This window comes from Mustela lutreola, chromosome 13, assembly GCF_030435805.1.
Source record: "Mustela lutreola isolate mMusLut2 chromosome 13, mMusLut2.pri, whole genome shotgun sequence".
In the NCBI taxonomy this organism is placed as follows: Eukaryota; Metazoa; Chordata; class Mammalia; order Carnivora; family Mustelidae; genus Mustela; species Mustela lutreola.
In genome coordinates, this window is record NC_081302.1 from 50,571,694 (window position 1) to 50,598,927 (window position 27,234).

The following is a 27,234-nucleotide window of genomic DNA, read 5'->3' on the forward strand; positions in this document are numbered from 1 at the left end:
TCTACAGTGGTGACATAAACAGAATCTTTAACCAGTTCTGTATTCTGAGCCCAATAATAATCTTAAAATTCTTGGTTAAGTATCAAATGGGGGAGGAAAGAAATGGAAGCATTTATAATTTTGTTTAACCAGGTGTTCCCATCAAAGATTGAATAGGTTCTCCATTGCCAATTGGCTTAAAATTTGTCCGTGTGTGGACACTCAGTTTTTGGCACAATCACTGGTCTTTCAGTAAGTGCTCTAATAATGACAGTATCAGCAAATAGGTACCAATCATTCCATTCTTGACAACAGATTATAAGACATAACTTTCTACTCCAAAATTATCAAAATTAATTAGTTTCAGGGCACCTGGATGGCTCAGTCTGTTGAGCGTGTGACTTTTGATTACAGCTCAGATCATGATCTCATGAGTCCTGATATGGAGCTGTGCTTCAGACTCCACACTCAGCGGGAAGTGTGCTTGAGATTCTCTCTCTCCATCATCTTCTTCCCCTATAAATAAATAAATCTTTAAATAAATAAATAAATAAATATTTGATGTAATAATTATTCAAATAAATAAATACATTTTTTAAAAATTATTTAAAAAAATTAACTAGTTCCCTCTTGGCTTTCAGCATAGCTATTTTCCAGTGTTCTAAAAGTTCTAGGTTTCAGGTTCTACAAGTTCTAAGAGTTAAAGGTTTCACTTAAATGGAATTGAATATAGTCCTTAGACAGCAACAAATGAAAACTTTTTTCAATTAACAATACCACTTTATCTATATATATATTTTGTTTCCTAATATAGAAAATTAGTTTTCATAATTAGAGCTTTCCCAATAGCATCAAAGGCAAAGCATAAATAAAAGATTTCAAATTTTGTTCATCTTTTCAAATGCTCAAAAAACATTTGTGATGATTATATTAACCAAGGAATCAAGAATTCAGTGAGAAATTGGGTTTTAAGGTTAGATCTTGTAAGACAAAAAGAAAAAAAAGGCTTTTTTTTTCCTTTTAGAGAGGTCTGACTTAATATGAATCTCACTAAGCTTATAGGAGCTTTATTCATATTCAAAAATGGATCAAAATCATATGAATTTCTTTGAACTGATGAAATTAAAAGGAAATGGCCTGCGGGAGAGAACAAGGTACCCAGGACTTCTCATCAGTGGTCTAATCAGGAAGGGGACCCGGCGGCAGTTCTAAGTGACCCACACAATTACTTCTGGAATTTGCTGCCAGTAAAATATCTTTCTATCTCGAATTCAAGTCTGTAATTGTCACTAAATAGAATGTTCAAAGTAGAATACCAAGTGCAAAACATTCCATTAAATGTTTCTTCGTTTATGCTTTGGTATCACCCTCCCACTTTGTTTATGTTTTTACACTAACCATCTTATATACACCCTCAGGCAAATGTGCATGTATCTCAGAATAGTAATACATAAAGTGATATAGTACACATAATTATTACACCACAGCTTAAGTTTATATTTTTAGAGTGTATAAGAACATGTGAAATATTCCTCTCCCACAGATGAAATGTTCTTTGATACTTAGTTTTGAAATGGTTATTAACTCTAATAAAAACTTTAAAGCTAGGGAAACTTTAATAGACTATTCCATCTATATAGTGTTCGGCAAACACATATAGGAATAGATTCTAGAAATCTCAGGAATAAAGGAAACCCTCACAACATGAAAATGTATCACACTGGTGAGACAGGGTTTAGCCTGGTGCCTATATCCAAACATACCCCACTGACATAGAACTATTAGCGGGATTTTGAGTTCATGTAGCAGATAGAATAAGTCACATTCCTAGCAAAGGGGTATGAGATTCAGATTTGATTCAGAACCTCTAACAGAGAGAAAAGTGGCTACACACATCCTACAATTTCTTTCTTATTTCCTTCACTCTCAAGAGGGAAGTTGCTTGGATTAAATGACAAACTGAAAAGAATAAAAATTATCTATTTCCAACTAAGTAAAGATGAGATTCCTTCAACAATGAACAAATATCCACTGAGCCCCTTTTTTGGTTTCAAGGCTCCTGTCTGCGCACTAAGATTCAAGGGATACGGGGAAAAAAAAAAGACAGAAACGGTTCCTGCTATGATCAAATCTTTCTGGCCTGCAGATACCTAAATACTACCTTTCAATTTCAGGATACTATAGGAGCACCTAGTCTAATTTGGATAATGGAAGAGAGTAAAGTTGGAGGGATACCCGGTTAAAGAAAGGAATGATGTAAGTTAGCCTCTTAAATGACTCTTGCATCTTTACTATCTGAACCTTGTTCAAATAATACTAAAAGCCTATATTCTTCCTTCTGTCACATTGTGCTTGTTTCTCTAAAATATTTCTTTTCTCTTCCATGAATTAATCAAAACTTTTTAGATATTAGCTGGATGTTTCTGTAGTTACTAAATTGTGTATTTTTCTGTAAAGTGTGAAGCCACAGTAATCAACAACTGCTGAGAAGAAGGAATAGTAGTAGAGATAAAATTCACACCTTTGTAGCCAACCCCTGTCTCCCCCAGGAAGCCTCATCTATCAGGTAATAACATTTCCCAACTTAGTGTAAGGACACCTATGGTCCCTTCTATCCAACAACCCAATCCCTTTTGAAAATGGAGTAAAAGAAAAAGCATAGTCACAGAAAAAGATCAAGGAGTGTCAATAAATATGTAATAATGGAAACCTGAAATAAGAAATTGACAAAGTTACAGGATCTCCTGTACTCTTTCTAAGCCTACTAAGAGAATCAACCTGATTCAAATATACCTGATTCAAATCTACCTCAGTCCTTGAAACATCACTTAGAGTGGAAGCTCATCCAGTCCCCTAATTCTGCAGAGTTCAATTTATGATGTTGTCTTGTCACTGGGTCACAAACTGGGGAATTCTCCACATGAAATAGAAACTGATCTCTATACATGGAGAGCAAAAAGAGACCAAAGAAAGAGGAAGGCCACTCCAGATTGGTTGGTGGCAGTTTTCAAAGCTAGGGAAATTACATACTACACTTGCCTTGGACAGCCACAAGACATGTAGGTCTCTGCAGAGACCTGCCAGAATCTTCACAGTTTATATAGAAGCCTTAACTTGGTTTAGTCATGTAGACTCAAAAACATCTTACTCTCTCAAAGCTATGTCCTTAAAATAATTCCAAGCGTGCGAAGGGTGGGCTGAATATACATTGCAAGAACAGGAAAAGAGGTGAGGAGTCTACAAATGCCTGAGTCGTAAGTTGCCTTATGAGTCAACCAGTGGCCATATCCTCGAGATGACCTCTTCCAACACCTGCCAACCAAAACTGAAATCAAGATCAAAGATCTCAGGAATGATCATTGGGCTCCTATGTGCTTCATACTTGAGTCAACCAAGTTGTCAGTATAATCTTTTCCATCAGATTTAGCTTTCTGCTCTGATCTCCACTCCATGTTCTGACTCCATGTTCTGACCTTGCCTCCCCAAGTATTCCACACTGCAAACTCTTCCTGAAATCTGATCTGCCCCACATCCTTTGCCCATCCTGACACATCCATCCATGCAGACACAAACACAGATACATATGTTAGGACATGACAGGTTTAATTAGAAACTTTAAGGAGCGATCAATCTTGCTTTTCATATTTTTCTCCCCCTTCTACTCTGCATGTACTGTTATGGGCCCTTATATGAAATAACCTATTTCTCAGAACATCATTTCAGTGAAGTGTCCCAGGCTCCTCACCTTGCTCTGTGAATCCTCATGTGGCTATGTACACCTCTATGGAGCCCTTTGTTACTATTGGGCATATTTAATTTTTATTTGTCATTTGTATAATCTTATTTAACATAATTTCCTAAGTGCTTTCTATATGCCAGGAATTTCCAAAGACTTTTTATTAATTATTTTTTCCTCTAGTATATTCCTAGCAGATAGGATGGCACATAATACATGTGCCTAATTAATATTGTTGATTAATAACATGACATAACCACAACTTGCAGGAGTAAATTTGACTTAGAGACATCAGACAACCTGACCAAGAGGCAGAACTCTTCGGACTCTTAGCTTCCCTTTCAAAACTAGTCTTTGTCGCTGCAGTTGTTATCCCAGTGATCTATGTCGACTACTCTTGGATTGTTCTTTAGTTTCTCATGTTTAAGGTCACACCATGACAATATTTTTCCTTTTTCTCAGATATTACAAGTAAAAGCTCTCAGTCATGTAATCATTTAACTGCACAGAACCATGTACGTTCTTTGTGAACCAAGACATTATTAAAATATCATCTAATATATTTTCCTTCTCAATAATTTTAGCTACATTTTTACCATTAAGACTAAACTAACTTATCCAACTATAAACATACAATATTTTTTGTGATTCACTGCATTGAAATTATAGGCCAGTTGAAATGAACAAGCTGAGGGTCATTGCTTTAGAGAGGAGTATAAAAAGAAATTAGAAAGAACCAAGACTCATACTTATGGCATTGAGTTCCAAAAGAAGTTTGAGAGCCCAATTAAATGAAGCTAAAGAGACAAAATATAAAAAATGAAGCACAGGAGTATACCTTTTAAATAAATGACCCTCAGTTACTTTCCTTTATGTAATGATTTACCATTGATAATTTTTTCACTTATTATTACATAGAATCATATTATCTGAGCTCTTACAGGGTGTGAGTGTATATGCATGCAAGTGTGTGCTTATACATTTTATTTGGGGAATTTTGTACATATTTTAGAACTCCTTGATAAACTTATTTTTATCTTAATGAAATTTTATTTTTAATAAAAAATTATAGTGATAATTTAAACTTTCAATGAATTTTCAACTTCTATTTAAACCTGAATTTTAAATTTATAACATCAAAATTTTAATCTAAAATATCACATTGTTTATTAAATCCAAAATTAAACATACAAATTTTCTTCTACCATCCTCCTCTGTATGATAAAGAGTGAGAATTCAAATTTTATTTAATTTACAAAAAATGGGTCTCTGGAATTCAACATGGAGACTATGAGGTTTATGCACTCATGGTCTTGTAATTTGAGGAGATTAAAAGTAATGATAAGAGAACCCTTTTGAATTATTAAATAGAAATATTTCTTTCAAAAGTTCTAAATCATAGGCTACAAAAAACTATTTCTGAATAGGCCAGATTCCACTTAGCAAAATGCAATTACAAATACCGACTCCCCTTTATTTTACAAGGGAGACAAAAAACATTAAAAAGAACAGTGCATGATCCCTAGGTGTCTCAGTTGGTTAGGTGTCTACTTCAGGCTCAGGTCATGATCCCAGGGTCCTGGGATCAAGCCCCCAAACAGGATCCCTGCTTTGTAGGGAGTCTCCTTCTCCCTCTCTCTCTACCTGCCACACCCCCCTGCTTGTGTTCTCTCTCTGTCAAATAAATAAATAAATAAACAAAGCTTTAATAAATAAATAAATAAATATAATAACATAGAATATAAAAAATAATAAATAAATAAATAAAGCTTTAAAAAAATCATCTAAACGAGAAGCAGTAAGACTATTATGCTTCTTTAAGATAGTATTGATTTAAAAATGAGCAACAACTCTTAGATTTGATTGATTAAATAACAAATGAAAAGTAATTTTTTTTCTTTCCTTCCTCTTTCTTTTTTCCCCTTTCTCTTCTTCTTCTTCTTTTTTTTTTTTGTAAAGGAACAGTCAAGCATATTTCTATTCACAGCCTAGTTTCACTTCCAGGAAAAGAAGTTAAGACAAAAGATATGTTTTGGTATAGTAGAAGAGATTCTGTTTATATTTGTAGGAACTGTGAAGGGTCTGAGATTTTGCTCTACTTACAAGCTAACAATTTAGCCTGCCACTATTTCATAGATGTTGACAGAAGCCACAAAACTATCCTAGGTCAGAGGCAAAGGAATTTATTAATTTACTACACATGGCACAGCAGGCAGCATGAGCTTCAAGATCCCATCAGTTCCCCACACTGCCCAAGACCCATAAGATGTGCAACATGGAGGCTTAAGTGGGTAGAAGAATAAATGAAACAAGATGGGATTGGGAGGGAGACAAACCATAAGTGACTCTTAATCTCACAAAACAAACTGAGGGTTGCCGGGGGGAGGGGGTTGGGGAGAAGGGGGTGGGATTATGACATTGGGGAGGGTATGTGATTTGGTGAGTGCTGTGAAGTGTGTAAACCTGGTGATTCACAGACCTGGGGATAAAAATATATGTATATAAAAAATATATGTTTATAAAAAATAAAAAATTAAAAAAAAAAAAAAAAAAAAAAAGATGTGCATAGAGGTCTAAGTAATTCTGCACACAAAGTGATGTGTGCCATAGCAGAGGAACCACAAACTTAGGAAATTTATAAGGGGGTTGCTGGCAAAGTGGCAGACATTATCTTTAGTTTCTTCTTTAGAAAATAAATTCACCTATCTTTCTTGGAAGGAGAGTCTATCACTTGAGGTTGTTTGCTATACAAACATCCTTAGGAAGACAGTCCTGAACAAAGTTAACAATACCATGCATAAGTCTAAGAGATGAGTGGATTACTGTGTCCAAAAATAGCCAGAATCAGATAAAATATTGCAGATTTATGTGTTCTTTAATTTTACTCTGGATTCTTTTCCTTTTGATTAGTGTGTGGTGGTATGCATTTTAAATTATAAAAGGTATGCCCTAATTTGATAAATCTCTTATAATAATCTTAGATACTCCAAAATAAACAATGCTTCAAAAATGCTTATGTCTCCAGGTTGCCTGTGTGGCTCAGTGGGTTGGGCATCTGACTTGATTCAGCTCACACTGTGGTCTTGAGGTCATGAGATTGAGCCCCGCCACAGGCTCCATTCTCAGGGCGACATTTGCTTGAGATTCTTTCTCTGCCTCTCCCTCTGTGCACTTGTGTGCATGCGCTCTCTCTCAAATAAATACATAAATAAAATATTTTTTTTTAAATGCTTATGTCTCCCTATTTACAATTTTACTGTTCTCCATTGTGTGGATCTAATCTTTACAGCTTTTTAAACCTAGTGAGTAGTCTTTTTGGTGATTTTCCAACAGAGACTATGTCACCTTCTGTGTTTTAGATTCAGATATCTATGAATAAATAACCTCAGTAAGACACACTTCCAAAGTCAGTGTTGCTAAAATGCTTCATAGATGAAAAATTGTTAACTGACACTGTGCCAAGTACTCAATGTGCATCACCCCCATTGTGATGATCTAACCAAACAAATGAAACAAGGAAGGAGCTTCAAACAAATTTCATTTGATCAGAGTGAGTGAGTATAATAAAGGAGGTAGGGAACAAACTGACCACTTATGAGAGGAAAGAATTATTTAAAATATTAGTAATATATATATTCAATAGATTCAATAATAAAAAAAAAAATTCCCAGTATCATACTTCTCATACAAAGTACGAGTTACAATACAATGAAAGAAGCAGTATTCAAAAGTCAAAGAACTTAAACAATTTGTGATGCAGATATTTGTGCACATAAATGGTAGCAAAGAAAGGCATGGCATATACTTTGTAGCTTAATAAAGAAAAAAGGAAACAAAAGTTTACAAACCGAAACTTAGTCACCTGATATAATAAGTGCATAACATCAGGCAATGAATGATTAAATGGGAATTTATGAAACTAAGAAATCTATATAATAATAGTTAATCACCAATGTGCTTTTGAGTCATAAAGATTCAAATGGATTCAATTTCATAGTACAAACAAGAATCAGTTATGGTAGCACTATGAGCTGTTTCTGTAGATGTTTTGCCTTGTTTTCCCTTGGTAAATGACATGAATGCAGCTACCCTCTAGACAGAATCTCTGTTCACTATGTAACTGCAGCAATCGCTACAACCAACTCCTTAGTGAATAAGTGACTCCTTTTCAAGGATAAATTTACATTAAAACATTCCCATTGCCAAGGAAATGACTGTCACTATGCTTTCAGAATACAAAACTTATGAAAATAATTATTGATTCCCCTATTCACATCACAAAGGTGAATACAAGCCTAGAATTCTGCCAGGAAGCAGAGTCCAGAGGCATAAAAGTTTTTCTAAACTGTAAAACAGAAAAGTTAGGTAATCTCTAACTTTACTTCCTACTAAAAAATAAATATAGAGTGTGACAGTTCGTAGTTAGACTAGTAGTAATAACTAATAGCAAGATATGAACAAGATATAGTAATAATTGGCAGGAAAACAAATGCAGCAGGTATTCTAAGAAAATCTGTTAAAAGATTCTCTTCCATAAGCTCAATGATGGCAAGGACTATCCCCATTCTTTCTATTGCCATAAACAAATAATTATAACATTTCATAGAATTTTAGTTTTTTCTTCATTTGTTCACTTTGGTTTTGGCCAACAGTGAGATACACATATATAAAGTATAAAGTTCAATTTGTTTTGATCAAAGTGCTCAACCATGCAATGTGCACCTCTAACAAGAAGTGAAATGTTTCTAGAGAGTAACTTCATTTATCTTTCTTTTTTTTTTAAGATTTTATTTATTTATTTGACAGACAGAGATCAGAAGTAGGCAGAGAGGCAGGCAGAGAGAGAGAGGGAAGCAGGCTCCCTGTTGAGCAGAGAGCCTGACGCAGGGCTCGATCCCAGAACCCTGAGATCATGACCTGAGCCAAAGGCAGAGGCTTTAACCCACTGAGCCACCCAGGTGCCCCTTCATTTACCTTTCTAACCAATACTTTGTACTTTTGCTTACTTTTCTGAATTGTCATTATGTAGTTTTGTGAGTTTTAGACTTCATACATGAAAAAGCATGTGATGGTACCTTTTTATGTATTGCTTCTTCAGCTCAGCATAATGTCTAAGCAATTGAACTATGATTTTGCATGCATCACAAGTGCATTCCTCTCTATTATTCACTAATATTCCATTAGATAGGTATTTCAATACTTATCAACCTCTGGTTGATAGGCTTACTAGACATATATTGTTATATACAAGAGAAGATAAAATACAACCATGCAAATTGTTCTTAAAATACAAAAATCAAAAATGGGGGGAAAGGGAAAAGAAAAAAAAATGCAACAAATAGAAAACAGAAACAAAAATGCTGGATATTATTAATCCAACTGTATGGATAATTACTTTAAATGTAAATAGTCTAAATATGCCAGTTAAAAACAAATTGTCAGAATAGATAACACATAAAGACCCATGTTGTCTAAAAGAAACCCATTTTAAGTAGGTTAACAGAAAACAGATGAAGAAATATACACCCCATTAATATCAATCAAAAGAAAGATGGAACAGCTATATTAACTGAAGACAAAGGAGTCTTCAGAAGAAGGAAAATTATCAGGGATGAAGAGTAGAACTATAAAATGATAAAGGGGTCAATTCTCAGAGCATACCTAACAATTTCAAATGTGCATACACCTAACAACAGAGCATCAAAACCTATGAGACAAAAACTAACAGAACTGAGAGGGAAAAATAGACAAAACCATGATTATAGTTGAAGACTTCAATACCTATCTGTCAGTAATTGATAGGATAAAAATGTAAAAAAATCAACAAAGAAGGTTACGATTAGCACTAACAAACAATTTGATATTAATTATAGAATCCGCCATCCAACAACAGATAGAATACACATTTAAGATAGAAAGAACATTCACCAGGATAAGCCAAATTCCAAGGTACAGAACACATCTGAAAAAACTGAAAAGAGAAATTATACAAAGCATGTTCACAGATCATAATAAATTAAATTTAGAAATCAGTAGCAGAAATAGTCTACGGCCATACCACCCTGAACGCGCCGGATCTCGTCTGATCTCAGAAGCTAAGCAGGGTCGGGCCCGGTTAGTACTTGGATGGGAGAAATCAGTAGCAGAAATAATAGTATGAGTTGCAAATAGCAATTTTCCTCTGACTATACACTATGCAAAGGGGAGAAAAAAAGAGTAACTTTATAATAGAGACACGTGACAAATACTCTTAGCCCAATGATCAAGGTTAACATCAGCAAAGATAAGTCATGTTCATAGTATGTATCTTTGATATTACGTGATGAGAATTAAACTTTACCTTTGCATCCTTCCTCCCAAAAGCCATAACCCTAGTCTAATTATAAGAAAAACAACTGAAAAATAACCACTGATTGACATTCTACAAAATACCTAATGATCACTCTTCAAATCTCTCAAGTCATCAAACACAAGGGAAGTCCAGAAAAGGGTCATAGTCCAAAGGATCCTATGGCACCTAAGGTTAATGTTTTCCCTGGATAGGACTCTGGAGCAGACATTAGGGGAAAAGGCATTAAGACATTAGGGGAAAAGCTGAGGAAATTAGAAAGGACTTATTTAATTTCAAGGTATTGTCATTGGTTCATTTATTGTAACAAATTTATCATATAAATTGAAGGTGTTAATAACGAGGGAAACTGGGTGTAAGATGGAAACTCTTTACCCTGTCTTTGCATTTTTTTTTTCCTGTAAATCTAAAACTCCCAGAATTAAATTTATTTAAAATACACTGAATATCTCACTGAATATTTGAAAACTTTTGATTCGATATAGTGAACATATCTCCTACCTTTCAATTTTTCATTGTGTTCCTTCATGATTTCCTATACTGCCCCCTCTTTATTTTCAGGCAATTACTAATATGCTTTCTGTTACTACAGAATATTTCGAATTTTCCTGTTGTATATAAATTAAATGCTATGGAGTGTGCTCTTTTTGGTCCAGTTTCTTTCATTCGGCATAATTACTTTGGGACCCAGTCATTTAGGTATGCAAATCAAGAGTTCAGTTCATTCCTTAGTGTTTCTAAACTACATTGTTTATATGGATGTGCCACAGTTTTTCTAACTGTTAGAGTATCCACCTATTAATGGACATTTGGAGTTTGGGGCTATTACATATAAAGCTGTTAGATATATCACTGTACATGTTTCTATACGTATATATGTACCTTATTTTCCTTGATAAATACTTAGAAGTATAATAACTGATTCATATGGTAGATACAAATTTATATTTTAAAGAAATTACCAAACAACAAATTTGTAATAATATTTTGCATTCTAACTAATAGCATATGAGATTCTATTGCTCTATATACTCTCCAGCACTTAAATTGGTCAGTCTTTTTTATTTTAGCAATCTAATTGATGTGTAATGCTATCTCATCATTGTTTTAATTTGCATTTTTCAAATGACTAAGGACATTCCACATATTTTTTATGTGTTACTTGCTTTCCATGTATTTTCCTAAGCCAAGTGTCTGTTCAAATCTTTTGCTTTTTTTTAAAAAAAAAAATTGGGCTATAATTTTTTGTTACTGATTTTAGTGTGGTATGACTAGCATATAACAATACATTAGTTCCAAGTATACAACATGATTCAGCATTTGTATACACTGTGAAATGATCACAACAATAAGTATAGTTTATATCCATTACCATACGGTAATGTTTTAAAAACTGCTTTCTTATGAGAACTTTTAAGGCTTACTTTCTTAGAAACTTTTAAATACACATTATAGTATTACTAACTATAGGTACCATACTGTACATTATATCCCCAAGACTTAAACTTATTTTATGACTGCAAGTTGTACAGTTTGATCACCTTCACCTATTTCATCCACCTACCACTCCCTGCCTCTGGCAACCACCAATATGTTCTCTGTATCCAAGAGCTTTCCCCACTCCCCATCAGTATAACAGTGGAAATTATTTTTTTTAAGATTTTATTTATTTATTCGACAGACAGAGATCACAAGTAGGCAGAGAGGCAGGCAGAGAGAAAGAGGAGGAAGCAGGCTCCCTGCTGAGCAGAGAGTCCGATGCGGGTCTTATCCCAGGACCCTGAGATCATGACCTGAGCTGAAGGTAGAGGCTTTAACCCACTGAGCCACCCAGGTGCCCCTAACAGTGGAAATTATAATGGCTAATATTTTCTTGTCTTAAATCTCTATTGTTATTTTATGATGCAATTGGAGAATAGAGGACTTTCCCATAAAATCCATCTCCTATGAAACAACAAATGTGATTAGAAGTCTTCAGATACAATTTTTATTCAAAAAAGGTCATAAGCAGATTAAGCAGATCTTACCACTTTGGAATAGGTTCTGAATCAAGTGACAAATTATTTGATTCTACCCTCTGAAATTTCAGATTTCCTGTTTTGTTTGAATACAGAGAGGAAAGAAAAGAATTTTCTTGACCAGCATAAAACTGAAATAACATAATCAGAGGGTTAAAACCACCAGAATAATAGCTAAATATAGTTTGTACTTTTTTTACATAGAAAAATAAGGTTAGCCTCTTCTAACATTTGTTGGTGTCCTGAAATTTTTATTTTATTTTTTGTGTTAAAATAATAAGAAGGGGTGCCTTGGTGGGCTCAGTCAGTGAGGCATCTGCCTTCGGCTCAGTTTATGATCTCAGCATTTGTATACACTGTGAAATGTCAGGGTCCTGGGATGAAACCCCACAGGGAGCAGGGAGCCTACTTCTCTCCCTCTCCCTCTGCCTGCTAATCCCCCTGCTTGTGTGCTCTCTCTCTCTCTCTCTCACTGTCAAGTAAATGAATAAAATCTTTAACACAATAAAGTAAAATATTAGGCTTTGCTAGTAAAGAATACGCCTTCTGACTATCGGCAGTAATCCATTATTAATATACTTAACCAGAAATAAAATAAATCTAAGATCTTCCAGATATTACATGAAATGACAGATAAATGGGCAAATAAATAATTGAGACATTTTACTATTATGAATAAATATGGTATAGAGGTTACATGTATCCCCCCAAATAAAAATTTCCTTAACGATTAAGCCAAGTTCTTCTTATAGACATAGGGTTTCCAGTATTAAATTGGTTGACCAATCTTCAATGTGATGATAAAATAAAAATCAATTCTGTTACACTGAGATGGAAATCTATGATTGTATTTTTTATATCTGAACTTCAAAGATAATCATTTATTGATTCTCAGAACAAAGCCATTGGGGAAAAATCAGCTTAATTTTTTTTGAAATTACTAAAGAGCAAACTAGCTCAAGTGACTTTTACCAAAAAAAATCACTGTACATCATTGCATATATTCATCTTTTCTAAATAAGATATACAGCATGTTCTTGTACTTGGGTGTAATTAACATAATAAGTAACTTTCTTTGCAATTAAGCTTTTGTTGTTTTTATTAAAATGTTGATATGTGTGGTAAATTTTGCTCTCACTTTTAACTTCTCCCTTTCATTTTTTGGCAGTAGGCAAGGTGTCTTGCTGCCTCTGTAATATTAATGGTTGAACATTTCTAGCAAAGAATGGAATATAGTGTGCTATAGGAATTGCATATAAAATCTTCAGTGAATGGAAAAAAGACTCCAGGACCTTGGATGTCAGTTCCAGGAGAGACAAATTTATAGGTATAACAATCTGTCTTTTAAAACTGACGTCTAAGGTCATAGAGGTTTTTCCCCTATCACTAAGGATTTTTCATGCATTCTCTATAATATAAAAAAAAAAAAAAAACTGTGAGTGTAACATTTAGACATTTTTGCTGCACATAAAAGGGACCTGCCAGTTCTGTCCTAGGTCCATACACAAAATTAATTTTAATATTAGATTAAATTTTACCTTTAATTTTTAAAAAAGCAGACTTTTACACTTCTGCAATAAAGAAACATTAAAAGCTTGCTCAGCAATTTCATATTTCCCCAGGAGCTAATAATAAAACATCCATCTGCCCTCATAGCTCAACAGACACCAAGTGAGGTATGTTCTCTTTGGGGCTCACTTGAGGAGATGCGGTTTTCACTCAGAGAACTACAGCACAAATACAAAATGACCTGCTCCAGTGGCCTGAAGGGCTAAGTGAGCTCTTCAAAGTGACATTTGCTGTGAAGTTTCTAGGGTACTGACAAAAAATAATAATCATGGTTCAAAGCTAAAATATTGGACTACATAGTACTAGGGGAATTATGCTAAAACTGTTGAAAATAAGTACTGATCAATTGACAGGGTCATGTAGGCAGGATGGCTGATTCCACATACAAAGTAACAATTTTTTTTGAAGATTCATTTCTATTTATGACCAAAATGATATTACTTTGTTGAATTCAAGCAAAAGAGTGTAACAATTTGGATTCTACCAATCCATGAGTATGGTATATATCACTTAATTTATTTAGTCTGACTTTTGTTTCTTTTAGCAATGTTTTATCATTTCCAGTCTACAGGCCTCATACATATTTAATTGTATTCATCACCAAATATTTCATGTTTTGGATATTGTTGTGTATAGTACTTTTAAAATGTTAATTTCATGTTTTATTGCAGGTAACATATCTTAACAGTGGAATTATTTACCTATAAATACATACTTTTCATAACACAGTGACCTATACACTTAAAAGTAGTGAATTTTGTAGTATGTAAATTGTATCTATAAAGTTATTTCAAGAATAGTTCTGATAAGATGGTACTTCTTTATAGTATTTTGTAGACAAGTGAGATGATTCCTATAGCCTACTTACTACATTTCCAAACAAAAAATATGTACCTGAAAAAAATTTGTTATTATTATCTTTGAATTCTGTATTGATACTTACTTTCTTTACCATAAGGTAAATATTCATTGTAATAGTCATACTTGGGAATTCATACAGAGTATTACCTGCATATATATAAACATGGTATATTACTGGATGTTTTAAAAATATTTTAACTTTTTTGATATAGGATCCTGTAAAGACTGGAAATGTCATTCCTTGGATTAAATCCTATAATCTGAGCCCTTTGAAATTATTCTTGGCTTTGTTCTTTTAATATTGCTGTTCACATCTTGGTCTTGCTTGCCCAGAATTTAACACTGTTCCACTTTTGACTTTATAACAGTTATGCTCAGAAAATTTTCATTTGTATGATTTACTCACATTTTTCCTCAAATTTATTTGCAGACCCAAAATACCTCCTAGCCTAATCCTAGAAGAGGGTGACTGGGTAGTACTAGATACCAAGTTTTATTGTGTTCATGTGCTTCAACATTTATTATTACATCAATTGTCTCTTCTTCCATCCACCACATTCTCAGCAATAGATACTCAAATCCCTCTGGAAAGAACTTACCTATATGCAACATTAATTGTGATAATAAAATAGGGATAATGGTAATAACTAGACATATAGTATACTGCATGACAGTTCTAAGTCTTTTCTGCATGTATGGCATTTAATCTTAAAACATGTATGAATTGGGTACTAATCATACTCCTATTTTATAACTTATAGAATAGTGATTAAGTGGCTACCTAATATCTCTTAATCTTTAAGCAGCTTTAAACCAAGGGAGTTGGAGTCCAGTAGCCAGGATCTCAAACATTATATTATTATACCTGCCACTCAAAACTCTCTTTTTAAATAAAATGACTAACTTAAGTTACAGTGAATTATTGGACTTAAATGATCCATGGTTAAATCAGTGCATTTTATATCCTCAAGCCAGAACATAATGATGGGCATTGATCTTATATTTTTAATATTTAAGTTCAAGGTGACTATATATTCAAAACTCACTTTCAAACTTATATCATGTAGCTTCACAATCTACCTCTAAAATGTTAGTCCTCCTTGGGCAATTAACTTGGTTTCCAAGTAAGAGTGCATAGCATTACATTTTCATAAAACAGTATATGCTCCTGTGCTTCAATTAACTTAAATCTTAAAGATATGCATTAGCTTTATGTTCTTAGATGCCTTCAAGAAGTTTGGGCCACATAAATTTTGAAGGTATTTCTGAGTGAGTTGCCTAAATATAATGAATATACAATGAATAATATTTTACAATTTGAAAAAAAAAAAATGGAAACTATTTTGCCTGTATTAGTCCTGGTTCTTCAAATGATGGCTATGATATTGCATTTAATTAGCCTTGAACTCAGTCAACCTCTGTTAACATATATGTATCTATAAGCCTTCTTAGCTTATAATACTGAAACATGACTAACAGAAAAGGCAAAAAGATCACAGTTGCTCAGATCAATCTTCATTTTGGATGAATACTTTGATCCAAGTAAAATCCTGTTAAGAAGCTCATGTGTAATTTCTACTTATGGTGATGAAATGAAATCTAATTCGATTCAACATATTACATTTGAATTCTTTGAAAAGATACAGGTATTTGATTAGTGGCCTGTTTGTGCTCAGTTTTATGGCCTCTTTATTCACAAAATGAGTTTTTATACAGCTTTTAAAAAGTCAGTGGTGGTACGGATCTGTCTCCATCATCACATCTTAAGCTATGCAATATGTGTCTTCTATAGTTTGATGCTGCTCCATTTTAGGTGTTTCTGAAAATAAGCCCACTGGAAACAGCTTCCAGCAAAGAAATGTGGTGTAATAAACACCTAATTTACATTCATTCTTCCTTCTCATTTTGTTGCTGAGGATTACTAAAAACTGGCAAAGAAAGATTTTTTTTTTTTTGCTCAATATTTTAAAAAATTCAGTGTCCCTGTGATCTAATACATGATAGAAAACATTTGTAATACTTGGAGTAAATTTATAAAAACAGTAAAATTGAGATAAATGGATTCTGTACTTGTAGCTTCTTGGAGTGAATCACATTTGATAAGGATGATGATGAGGAGGAGGAGGGGGAGGATATAACAATAGCTCAGCAGTAAGCCACTTAAAGCGTGATTGAAAAATAAAAAGCAGTTAAGAAGTCCAGGCCGGTAAGTAGATCTGAAAATGTCAGTACTAGAAATCAAGATCAGTAAATATCACTTTGTTAAATATTTTCCAAGCTGAAAAAGGACAAAGGGAAAATGGGAAATAGTTACTTTAAAAAGAATCTATGCAAGAATACATAGGGGATAAATATGATGTCATTGAGTTCCTACTTGAATTACCGTAAAATTTGCTCACCCCTTTCATTCCTGTAACCTGAAGGAAGCCCATGAGATCTTAGCAGCCATTTTGAAACCACTCTTAACCCCTTTCTTCAGTCTCAGTTCAAATATTAGGAACCACAAAGTCTTAGCCTTGAACTGGGACCTTAATTGGGCCTTTGGTATCCTAATTATGAATAAGATAATTATAGTAATTATAGGTGAATTAGAGTAATGATTAGTAATTATAAAAAAGTCAACCTAAAGTACGTTTAATATATGCTTTCAAAATAGATGTTGAATTCCAATTTTATATACCTGAAACTAAGGTAACATTTTGTGTCAACTGTACTCAAAACTTTTTTTTATTGTGTTATGTTAGTCACCATACTAAACATCATTGTAAAAATAATTTTTTTTTAAAAGGGTACAGTATCAACCCATCCCAACCACTGTAGGTTTGTTCTAAGTGATGTAAAGTGATAGCACTTACCTCAAACATCAAGATGTATTCTACTCTATATCTTTCATTATACAAGGATTAGGATTTCAGGAAATCAAAATTATATATATAAATATACATATATACACACTATAAATTTAATTTTATATATATATATATATTAATGAGTTTAATTCTTAGCCTATGCCCCATGTTTGCTATTTGTGGAAAGGAAAAAAGTTTTTTTTTTCCCTAAATTATGTGAATAATTTCCATAAATTAGTAATAATCAGTATATTTGCCTACTCAAAAGTATTAAAATTCTGACAGAAACTTATTTTGGTGATAATAATTTCAATTTATTTTAAAATATAAAGTCTACAGTCATAAAACTTTTAAGAGTCCACCATACAGTTTCTCTCAAGCCATAAAGGTTGTAACAATTGAATAATTAAGAAGAAACAAATCTGGATTAGGTGATTTACATGAATCTAATATCTCATTCAACCTTAAAACAAACCTACAGTGGTTGGGATGGGTTCATATTGTACCCTTTAAAAAAAAATTTTTTTTTTACAATGATGTTTAGTATGGTGACTAACATAACACACACAAAAATGTTTTGAGTACAGTTGACACACAATGTTACCTTAGTTTCAGGTGTATAAAATTGGAATTCAACATCACTATACACTATGTTGTGCTCACCACAAGTGCAGCTACTACCATCTGTTATCACACACTATTATGGTATCATCGACCATATTCCCTAGCCTGTGCTTTTATTCACACGACTTATTCATTCCATAACTAGAAGTCTGTATTTCCCACTGTCTTTCACCCACTGTGGCCATCTATCCAGCCTCTTTCCCTCTAGCAACCAATTGGTTTTTGTATTTATAATTCTGATTCTGTATTGTTTGCTTATTCATTTGTTTTGTTTTAAAATTCCACAGATGAGTGAGATCATATCATATTTGTCTTACTTACTGTAATTTCACTTAGTGTAATGCCCTCTAGGACCATCCATTTACCCATCCATGGACCTTCAGGTTGCTTCCATATCTTGGTTACTGTAAATAATGCTGCAATAAACATAGGCAGAGGTGCATATATCTTTTGAATTGGTGTTTTTGTTTTCCTTGGGTAAGCACCTGGTAATGATACAATTGGATCATAGGGTATTTCTATTTTCAATTTTTTTTGAGGAAACTCCATACTGTTTTCCACACTAACTATACCAATTTACATCCCCACCAACAGTGCACGAAGGTTCCTTTTTCTCTATATCCTCACCAACATTTGTTATTTCTTGTCTTTTTGATTCTAGCCATTCGGGCAGATGTAAGTGATATCTCATTGGGGTTTCAATTTGTATTTTTCTGAAAATTAGTAACATTGAACATCTTTTTCATGTGTCTGTGTACCATATGTATGTCTTTGGGAGAATGTCTATTTGCTGAATGTTAATCTGATTGTTGGTTTGTTGGTGTTGAGTTGTATAGCTTTTGTTAATATACTTTGGATATTAACCCCTTATCAGTTTATAATTTGCAAATATCTTCTCCCATTCAGTAGGTTGCCTTTTTAATACTTTCCTTCACTCTGCAAAAGACTTTTTTTTTTTTATTTTGATGTAGTCCCCACAGTTTATTTTTGCATTTGTTTTCTTTGCCTTAGGATATATGTCCATTTTTTTCCCCCAAGATTTTATTTATTTATTTATTTTTCAGAAAGAGAGAGAGAGAGTGAGAGAGAGAGTGAGAGAGAGAGTGCAAGCACAGGCAGGCAGAGTGGCAGGCAGAGGCAGAGGGAGAAGCAGGCTCCCTGCAGAACAAGGAGCCCGATGTGGGACTCGATCCCAGGATGCTGGGATCATGACCTGAGCCGAAGGCAGCCGCTCAACCAAATAAGCCACCCAGGCATCCCTATATGTCCACTTTTAAAAGAGTTAAACAACTAGCCTAATATTACACAACTAAAATAATAAATGACAGTGTTAGGATTTGGGCATAGATTCAATTCCAAAACCCACACACTTCTCAAAATGTCAGACCATCATTTTTATAGGTGAATTACTAAATATATAAGCAAATGTTTAGTAATTAGCTTGAATTTCTAGATATTTTATAAATTTTAAATAAAAACATTTTTCTACCACTGTTTATATTAAGTGATAAAATGATGCACTTAATTGCATCATTGAAGAGATTACTTCCAATATTTGAATTGCTTTCTTTAGCTATGTCTCAGTTATTTTCTAACTTTTTAAGTACCAATTGTCTGTTGCTCTTTTTTTTTTTAAAGATTTTATTTATTTATTTGACAGACAGAAATCACAAGTAGGCAGAGAGGCAGGCAGAGAAGGGGAGGAAGCAGGTCCCTGATGAGCAGAGAGCCTGATGAGCAGAGAGCTCGATTCCAGGACCCTAGGATCATGACCCGAGCCGAAGGCAGAGACTTTAACCCACTGAGCCACCTAGGCTCCCCTGTTGCTCACTTTTTAAAAAAACTCTTACCTCATAATCCCCATCACTTAATGATATATTCTTCTCTCATGAAATAGAATACAATTAGCTCATTCTAATTTTAACCAAATCTATGTGTGCTGATTAAACATAACAGACACACAGCCAATTCATTTATTACAATGGTCTTGACTAGAACTTTGACAAAAGTTATGATAAAATTAACTATCATAGTGTAACTATCTATTACTTAGACTACTTCCATTTTGTTACTGTCTTGACAGGATTGTTAGGGAAATAGTTAACAAACTCTCAGACAACTTTCTAATCCTGGCCCAGGTACTTGCATCTGTGTGATATTGAGCTGCACTGCTCTTCTCAAAAATGAAGATATGTTTTGAGAGTTGAAATAAGATACAATATAAAAACCACCTGCCTGTATGCCCAGGAACATAATTTGAGTGGATGATAATAAATTATAGTCATAATTATGGAAAAACCCTAACGAAGTTTTGATGAAAATGCATCCTAGTGATTGTTTATAGCCATGAAGCCCACTTCCAGTAAAGTTAAACTAGATACTCCTCTGTATATTGCCAAGGTTAAACAATACTGCTGATTTAATTGAGCCTAGGAAAACTTTTTTCAGAGTTGTTTCACCTCATATCCTGGAGGAAATTGTACTTTACTTCATTTAAAATAATAAAATATGCCAACAAGAAAATATGTTTGTGATTTCTTATAAGAATCACTATTAACGTCATGACTGAAGACATCAAAGAGACCTAAAAATACCAAAAAAATTATGTCAGTTTATCCCAAAGTTTTTAAATGTAAAAGTTTCAATTTTTATTTTCTGTTGATCTATCTTCAAAACCACTGATAATTTCATCAGGTTTGTTCACAATACAGAGCACATCAAAGTTATTCTTATTTTAATATTCTTTTTTGATAATTTCCATTTCTTTCTGAAATTATCTGATTTTGCGTTTTGTCTACTTTTTCCATTAGAACCTCTAAAATGCTAATTAGAAATACTTCAGATTTCTTGTCCGATCTTTCCACCTTCAGTATCATATCTGAGTCTAACTCTTAGACTTGCTTTGTCTCTTTAGAGTTTTTTTCTTATCCTGTGTACCTTGTAATTTTTGGCTGAATGTTAGAAATATTGTTTAGAATAGAGGATTAAGCGTTGGTTGATTGGTTATGTATGTATGTATTTATTTATTTATTTATTTAAAGGTTTACATAATTGTAGAATGGACACAAATAACATTAATTATTTGAAATATGTTAAGCTCATTTTTATGGCTTAGCATACAGGTCAGTTTTTATAAATATCCTATGTGAACTTGAAAAATGCATGTTTTAGTGGACACATATTCGGATATAAAGTTTGTAAATGATATCCCTTAAACATATATACAGCACTCATTTTCTTATTTTTGTTTTGAGTATTTATTAATACCTTGTGAAGGTATCTCTTGTTATAGGGTGGTATATTTATCAATTTGTCATATGATAGAGGTATAAAATATGATTTATATCTTTGAGGGTGTTGTTTGTGTACATAACAATTAGAGCTATTATAGCTCCCTCATACACTGAGCAGCTTTTCATATTATTCCATTACATTTTTTAACTTCAAAATGTTTTTCTCTTAAAATCTCCCTGTCTGAAATTATATAATTACATCAGTTTCATTTGCTTGTATTTTCAGGGTATTTCTAATTTGTATTTTATAAGGGTGCCTGGGTGGTTCAGTGGGTGAAGCCTCTGCCTTCAGCTCAGGTAATGATATCAGGGTTCTGGGATCGAGCCCCACATCGGGCTCTCTGCTCAGCAGGGAGCCTGCTTCCCCCCTCTCTCTCTGCCTGCCTCTCTGACTACTTGTGATCTCTCTTTCTCTGTCAAATAAATAAATAAAATCTTTAATTTGTATTTTATAATTTAAACAAAAGTCAGTCTTAAATTTGGGTGTGTGACAGAAGCAGAATATAACTATATTTTGTGTTTTGTTGAGACTCATTACAGATCATTTTTTCCATCTACTTTTAATATATTCTTATTTTCTTTATATTATTTAGGCTAGTACTTATCCTGTTGGAATTTGGTAAAATTCTTTGAATAATCCTGAAAATTGTTATCTGTTACATCTTCAAATATTTTCGCTTCTCCACTCTCATTTTTTTTTTTTACATAACTTCAGCAAGTATTTGTTGGACCTTTTATTGCTATTATCATTATTATTATTATTATTATTATTAATTAATATATAAGGTATTATTTGTTTCAGGGGCACAGGTCTGTGATTCATCAGTCTTACATAATACACATCACTCACCACAATACACATCCTCCTCAGTCTTACCATTCTATTTTCCATTTTGTGATTAGCTTTCATATTGACAACTCTTTTCTCTCTCTCTCCCTCTGAGTTACATATTGAATAAGTTCTTCAAATTTCCCTGCCCTCCCACCCCCTCTTTCGGTTCGCCAATTTTCTATTCATTCTGTCCAATCTGCTGTGTTTAATACAACCCATCCTTTGTATTTTTATTTTAACTGTGTAGTGTTTAATTGCATGATTCAACTTCAACTTTAATCCACCAATCATATGTTACTCAACTACTGTATTTTATTTTAACTTTTTCAAATCTTTTCTAATTATTTGATCCTTTACATATAGTTTTCTCATCCTTATTTGAAATTTAAAAAAAACTATTTTTAGCATTACATATTTTAAAATATGAGTTTTATGTTCTAAAATATAAAGGCTTTGTATGTCTCACCCAATGACATTTTTTTCTTCCCTTATCTTTACTTTGGGTGCATTATATTCTACACTTTTATGATTTTTTTTAAATTTCAAGTGACTTTTCCCTCAAACTTTATAGAAGTATTATGACACTGAATTTAAGTTAAATTCTTTCTGAGAGGATTTGTCTTTATATCTATTGATTACTCAACAATAGTACTGACTTGGAAGACTGTAATAAGATTCTCACCTTGATGGATTTTTTTTTTTTAATTTTCTTTGGTTTGTTGACTTTTTTTTTTTTTTTGTATATTTTTGCTGCATAATGGGGTAATCTGAAGTACAGAAATCATACGATGTCCATCAGGTGTTATATATTCTCCAGGGAAACTTTTTTCCTCCTTTTCCTAAGTACTAAAACATCAAGATAAGCAGGTTTCATTATTGTCTAACTTCAAGATAATTTATTTCTTGTTCACATCTGCATTAATTGTATGGCCAAAACTGACCACAATGTTGAGCATGTGTGCACATGTGTTGTGGGAGCAGGAGGATCTTTCATTAGATTCCATCTTGGACAGAACCCAGGCTTTATCTTAGCTCCTTGCACCCCAGATAGCCATTGTGTCAGAAGTTCAAGTTCTCCCAGGATTTGTCCTTTAATGTCCTTTTTTGGACTCTGTCTGATCTTTACTTTTGTGACTTCTCAGCAATTAATATAAAGAACTTTAGTTTTGCCAAATGGCAGTTATTCTGAGATATCTAGTTTGATATACTATTAGCAACAGAAATCACAAATGAATTTTTTTAACTATAAAACAAGCATTTAAAATTGAAAATTTTTACACTAGAGTTAGTCTTAAAAGAGCAGGATTATTTTAATAGCTCAGAGTAACTTCAAAATGCAAATCAGTTTAGGAAATAATTTGTAAGAGTAAAATATCCAACTATAATTTCCTTATTTACACCCTATTTTTTAAAAATTTGATCACCTAATGGAAGAAAAACCTTGAAAATATGAGTTTTCTACTTTTAAAAGCTTTAATTGCTGTGGGTAATGACTCTGAAAAGAAATTATATTTTTATTGCCTGGGACGTTTCTTCCATAGCAGAATCTGTTCATCATAGCAGTGCAAGTCTTGGGGGATTGTGTTAATGGACCATGCTGCCACCAATAAACACCTTGAATTGGTAGTTATTTCCCAGAAAAAGGGAGTCACTTTTTATAGACTGGGTCTTTTAAATGCACTGTGAAATAAAGGGCACATAAGCTTAAGAGTAATTATTCCCATTATGCATTCTTTTATGACTCAAGATACTGAGATAACAAGGAAAATAAATGTAAAATAACCATGTATGGAAAGCTCATCAAGGATGAGATTCTCAAAGAGTGTATTAGATGAAGAAATGTGAATAAATAATGCATTTATAATAGTTTTAAAAATCAATCATGTCATGAAAGAAACAGAGAAATATTTTATTAATTTATATTTAATATCAGTAAGTGACTAAACTATTTCCTATGACAGATTATATATTTGAGGGGAGGGGGTCATTAGTCTTTTACATCCAGTGTGTAAGTTCTATTATTCAGGATCCTTCAAGAAAATCACAATTTTCATATTAAAAGTAAATCTCTACTCTCTAAAGAAAAAAATAACAAGATATTAAGACTTCATACTAAAGTCTCATAGAAACCATTCTGTATGATTTCATCATCCCCTACTATGTCATCTCCTCAAAAGAACTTTTGATTTTTTTTCAAAGATTTTACTTATTTATCTGAGAGAGAGAAAGCAAGCACTAGTGGCAGAAGGGACAGAGGAAATGGAGAGGAGAAGCAGACTCTCCACTGAGCAGAGAGCCTGATGTGGGGCTTGATTCCAGGACCCTGGGATCATGACCTGTGCCAAGGCAGACACTTAACTGACTGAGTCACCCAGATGCCCCTCAAAAGAACTTTTTAAATAAAAGAAGATAAATATTGCTGCCATGTTCAGTTACATGGGATGCTTTGGAACTAAAAATCAAGAATTTTACACCTAAATATCAAGAATTTTCTTGTCCTTCAATTACATACTTTTGAATATACTATAAATTGAAATCGAGGTGGGAGATTTTTCACCAATTCCCATGTCATCCTTGTGTAGATGCCATGCTAATCTTCCTTGTATTTTTCCAATTTTAGTATATATGCTGCCAAAGTGAGCACTGGGAAGGGAGGTTTTCAATATAAAATTATTTAATATTGAAGGGAAGTGAGGAAGAATGTTTAGTTTATTTAAATAAAGTACGATGACAACCTAAGTATTTCAAAACTATCAATATATTTAAACCATCAAATATACCATCAAACCATCATATTAGATACTTTACTTAATTTCTGGCAATGCTTGCCATTTTTCAAGGGTTTTCTTTTAATGAATACTTGACCTTAAGAAAACATTCTATCTTTTGAGTTCCTGGACTAGTTAACTTTTAGTTATGGCTACAATTTGTTTTCTGTCTATTAGTCATCACTGGGATAAAACGAGATATTATATAAACAGTGAAGACAGATCTTTAACTTAGATTTCCTTGGGGAACTAGGGACAGTGAAAGGTCACCAGGTTGTAAATAAGCTTAGTCTTAAAGGAAGAATTAGAGAAACATCAGTGAAAGTGTTGATGAAAACATTCCAGAAAGAACAATTAGAAAATGTGCAAAGTCATGAAGACATAGAAACACATAATTTTTAAAAGTGATAGGACTGAAATGTCTTCCTGAATTGGGTGAGTTTATGATGATGTAGCAAGCGTACGAGGCAAGAGAGCAAATCTGGGGCCAAATTACTGATGGCTTTAGGGAACTTGAGTCTTTATAAACACAGAAGTGACAAATCAAGTTTTATATTTTACAAACATCTTAGGGTCTTTAGGGTGGGGTGTAATGACAATATCATCTAAGAAGATGGTGCAAAAATACAGGTGGAAAAAAAATGAATTAAAAGAGGCTATCATTAACATAAGAAAGAGAAGGTGAATTTGGAAGATAATAAAGAGATAACAGATACTAATATCTAATCTATGTGTCTGGCAAATAAAACAAAATTTGTCTCAAACTATATTGTCCAAAAACATGTCATCTAGCCACATGTGTCTATACACATTTAAATTTATACCAGTTAATATTAAGAAAATTTAAAAGTTCAGTTCCTGAATAGCATTAGCCACATTCCAAGTGTTCAGTAGTCATATATGGCTAGCAGCTACCGTTTTAAAAAGTATTGATATTAGACATTTCCAGGATAGAGTGAATCCCAGATACTTAACATGGGCTACCCGTGATTAAGAGTAAGTACTCAATATTTGCAGTCACTCTGAGTGGGAGGTAGGATGTAATGTTGCAATTGTACGTTCAGGTACTGCACTTTCAGGCAGGACCGGCATATCTTGCAGACCCAGATCTGAACCAGGCTCCAGTGTTTTATTTCTAATCAACTGGTTGTATAAGGCAATCAGTGTGGATCGATGGAAAGGAGGCAATGAAGAAGAAATCGGTTTCAAAACAAGACAAGACATTTGCTTATGCAACTTGCTTGTATATCTGGCCTTATCCAACCCTTTTTTTTTTTATGTATTATTTCTACTTGATGAAAATTGCTGCACACGTCCACCTTTAGAATAAATGGGTCAGACATGGAAAACAGGCTGCATGGTTATCTCATGTCCCAGGTAAGACCAGCCTCTCTTTCAGTGAAGGCATTGGTGACCTGGATTTAGTCTAGAAATGGGGTATGGGGCCATTACTTTTCATCTTACTGATTCAAGTCAGATTTTTGGCGACAGATCTAGAAGGCTTTTTTCTCTCTTTTATATGTCATGCAATATTCTAGTATGCTCTCCATCTATCTGATTTCCTGGGAGGTCAAGATCAGTGAGGTGCTACCAGAAATCCCTGTAGGCCAAGTATGTCCTTGCTGTTCACAGTAAATTGTTGGAAGATATTCTCTGTGAATATTTTCATGCTTGTACATAATCCAGACTTTCCAAGTAAAGAGGGTGTTTGCATAATAAAGGCTTTGGAAGCTAGAGATAATGAATGTATCACTCTGAAGAGATTTACAGGATTGTCTCCCTGGAGCCATTTCTTTACTTTCTTGTTGAGATTTGACTCTATTCCTGGGTCAATTAATAAGAAGAATTAGTAGCCCCCTTGCAAGTTCCTGCTCCCCAGGAGATTATGAGACCTTTGAAGCAAAGGCTCATTTCCTCAGTGACAGGTGGTCAGGCTACTTAAATGGCACAGGGAGGTTTAGAGTTATTACAGGTTTAAGTTTCTTCTAAGTTTAACCTGTTCATGGGGTTAAACTCCATTTTAATAAAGCAGGATATGAGATGAGAGACAGTAAATTGATAACTGCTACAAAAGTAGGATTAATTTTTTGAAAAAGGAGAAATTGCCAACAATTACTGCAGATGTAAAAGTTCGAATAAGATTGTGTCAGGAGGGGCACCTGGGTGGCTCAATGGGTTAAAGCCTCTGCCTTCAGCTCAGGTCATGATCCCAGGGTCCTGGGATTGAGCCCCACATTGGGGTCTCTGCTTGGGAGGGAGCCTGCTTCCCCCTCCCTCTCTGCCTGCCTCTCTACCTACTTGTGATCTATGGCTGTTAAATAAATAAGTAAAATCTTTAAAAAAAAAAAAAAAAAAA

The 27,234-nt window shown here is 33.5% G+C and overlaps 1 non-coding gene across 1 annotated transcript; it reads right to left on the reverse strand.

Moving 5' to 3' along the window:
- Nucleotides 1–24,647: 24,647 nt before the first annotated feature.
- Nucleotides 24,648–24,754, reverse strand: LOC131814191 (U6 spliceosomal RNA). The gene has a single exon (XR_009347192.1). It is a non-coding gene; the product is annotated as a U6 spliceosomal RNA (small nuclear RNA).
- Between the last annotated feature and the right edge of the window lie 2,480 nt (nt 24,755–27,234).